Genomic DNA, 3047 nt, shown 5'->3' with positions numbered 1-3047 from the left:
TATCTTCGTCTCTGGCGTTGTTCAATCGATACCGAATTGGTTTTTATCGCTGCTCTTTTTCTTGTGTTGTGATTGTAAGAGTTTGATCGTGCCTAGTTTGGGTAGTGGCTATGGTTATGACCTGAGAGAGAGGAGACAGCTGGCTTCGATTGCGTGCTACTTAATGTAAAGCAGGACCTGTCACAAACTGTCACCGCGAACCCAACTGAAAATCGCACATTGTTGGTGTAAGGTGGTCAAATTTCCAAAAATTTCTTTTTAAAATACGGCTCCGTTTTTTTTTTGTAATTAAAAAAGATAAAATAATGATGGTCAGTTTTCCCAAACCAGCGCAACGAATCCATTAATTATTCATGGTTTGTAGCAGCGAACTCAATATGAAAATCATTTTTGACCAATTTTATATTTTCAAACCATTGTGCGGCGCCCAAAGTTGTACAAACAAGTAAGAAGAAGAAATGTAAACATAGTGGCTGTCAGTGAGCTGTCTCCTCTCTCTCAGGTTATGACAGCTCAAATCAACCTTCAGCATAAAATAACAGCTTTGGTCCAAGAACCTTACTTTCGTAGGGGGATTTCTATGTAGATGTAATGCTTTAATTAACACCTATATGGTTCCACATTTTTTGCGTTTGACCCGATGTTTGCTACTTTCAGTAAATTTGAAATGACAATCTCGCGAGTCATGCCTCGAGCCCCAAAATGTTTTGATAAAACTGCATGTTTGCATCCTTGCTATTCCCAAATCTTGGTGGGATTATACTGTCATGTTTATTCCGTAAGTGGATAATGCATCGTATGAAAATCAGACCTATCAATATGATCTCTTTCTTCTGAAATGATTAGAACGCTTTGTCGAGCATCACACCCGTGATGTTTTTCTGGCAAACATGGGAACCAACATGCTTACCAAAATGGAAAGTCCACTGTGATTTCACAGACAAACAGACGTCTCACTCTACTCACTTCCCATCGTTACCCTTTTTAACGGTTAGTTCAAATATTTTGTAGTTCGCAAATCGCTCGGTCACGGCGCTCGCATCGTTTTTGCTCCTGTTTGACGTTTGCTCAATACTGCCACCTACTGAGTGGTTTGCGTAATACAGCCTGGTTAGCATTGGGCGATTATGTTTTCGAGACGATGATTTTTATCGCAATTTGTTCCAAGTGGTACGTCTGTTTGTCTGTGGTGATTTGTTTACACATTGTTGTTTAAGATATCGGAAAAGCATTCATTCCAAAACAATTTTGTTTGGGTGTTTTCTTGGATTTCCAGGATACTTTTTAACACGTACATTTCGATTCCATATTGGAAGCCGCACGGATTGTCCTATTTATCTTTCAATGATTTCCAATTGGATTTACCAAAAACTAACGTCTCTTCTCGGTATTACGTCAAGCAGCAATTAGGAAATTGACTGTTTGTGGATGCCCCCATGTGGAAGTCTTGCCACCACTTTTGAGGAATCTCTTATCAGAAACGAAATTGAGATTATTCAATGTGGTTTTCCTACTTAACTTATGATTTTGTCCGTCATAAGCCTCAACAGGCTGCTTTATTTTGTATATCCTCGTCTTCTTCTGTATGACTCTACGTTTCCACTGGAATTTGGCCTGCCTCTCTCCAACTTAGTGTTCTTTGAGCACTTCCACAGTTATTAATTTGAGGGCTTTCTTTGCCAGCCATTGCATGAATTTGTATCTTGTGAGGCAAGCACTATGATACACTATGCCCAGGGAGTCGAGAAAATTTTCCCGACCGGAACGGGAATCAAACCCTCTCTCTCTCTCTCTCTCTCTTCTTAGCGTAACGTCCTCATTGGGACAAAGCCTGCTTCTCAGCTTAGTTATTAACTGAGAGCTTCCTCTGCCAATGACCATTTTGCATGCGTATATCGTGTGGCAGGCACGAAGATACTTCTATGCCCAAGAAAGTCAAGGAAATTTCCTTTACGAAAAAATCCTGGACCGACCGGGAATCGAACCCGTCACCCTCCGCATGGTCATGCTGAATACCCGTGCGTTTACCGCCTCGGCTATATGGGCCCCTGGGGAATCGAACCCGCCATCTCCGGATTGGCGATCCAAAGCCTTAACCACTAGGCTAACTGGAGACCCGACTGAATCATTTGATGTGTAACTACCCAGTTTTTACGCAACTGCGTTTCCGAGTACTCGGTAAACACTTGATTAAGTGAAACTGACCTAAAAAGCCCGAATCTTCAGGATGTTTTGTTGTTCTGAACCCGTTGTGGCAAGTAGCTATAGTCTTACTTTACGCTTTATGCGTTTTCTACAGTGCCCTTTTCAGGGCGCTGTTTGAACCCGTTGTGGTACGCTTATGCGATTATGTCGGCCCTATTCCCTTACCTTCCCTTTCCCTATCGCATCCCTTATTCCTCCCTTTCCTTTCCCTCAGGTAAATTATAAATAGGCTCGTATTCATGGCGATGGCACAAATTTCCCAAATGGAGGAGAACGTGCCTCTGGAGCCTACCTACTGATACCTGATAGGGTGACGATGGATATTATCGGCAGGTTTGTTCTCTTCGTCATGGGGGGGGGGGGTGGTGTCGGCGGCCAAATTCCTTGAAACCTGGTCATATAACTCAGCTTGGTTGGGAAGGATTTGAGGCCAACTCTGAGTTCAATAGCTTTAAAAAAAAACATGACGAAAAGAACAAAACTGCCGAAAGTACACAATTTCCCCTATATCATTATTCTTACTGTTCGCTGTTCCAATAGACAGACATCTTGCTTGCCTTCATCTACGGTTTTTTTATAATTTTTTTTTTAAATTCAATAAACATTCTGTAATACCATAACAAGAGGATCGAAGAAGATATAAAACGATCAAGTCAGTCGGGCCATATTGAAAAATGATTGGCATGTAAAGATGCTAGTACACAGGGACAATGACTAAAAGCAAATCAATGCTCAAAATTTAAAATCTGGTTTGACTTGATCGAATTTTTAAATGTGTTAAATCGATATTTTCTCTTCAGTTCATTCCTTGTAAAATAGGGTGACTTAGGGCATTATCGGCA

This window comes from Aedes albopictus, chromosome 1, assembly GCF_035046485.1.
Source record: "Aedes albopictus strain Foshan chromosome 1, AalbF5, whole genome shotgun sequence".
Lineage (NCBI taxonomy): Eukaryota > Metazoa > Arthropoda > Insecta > Diptera > Culicidae > Aedes > Aedes albopictus.
Note: the sequence above shows the minus strand (reverse complement) of the source record.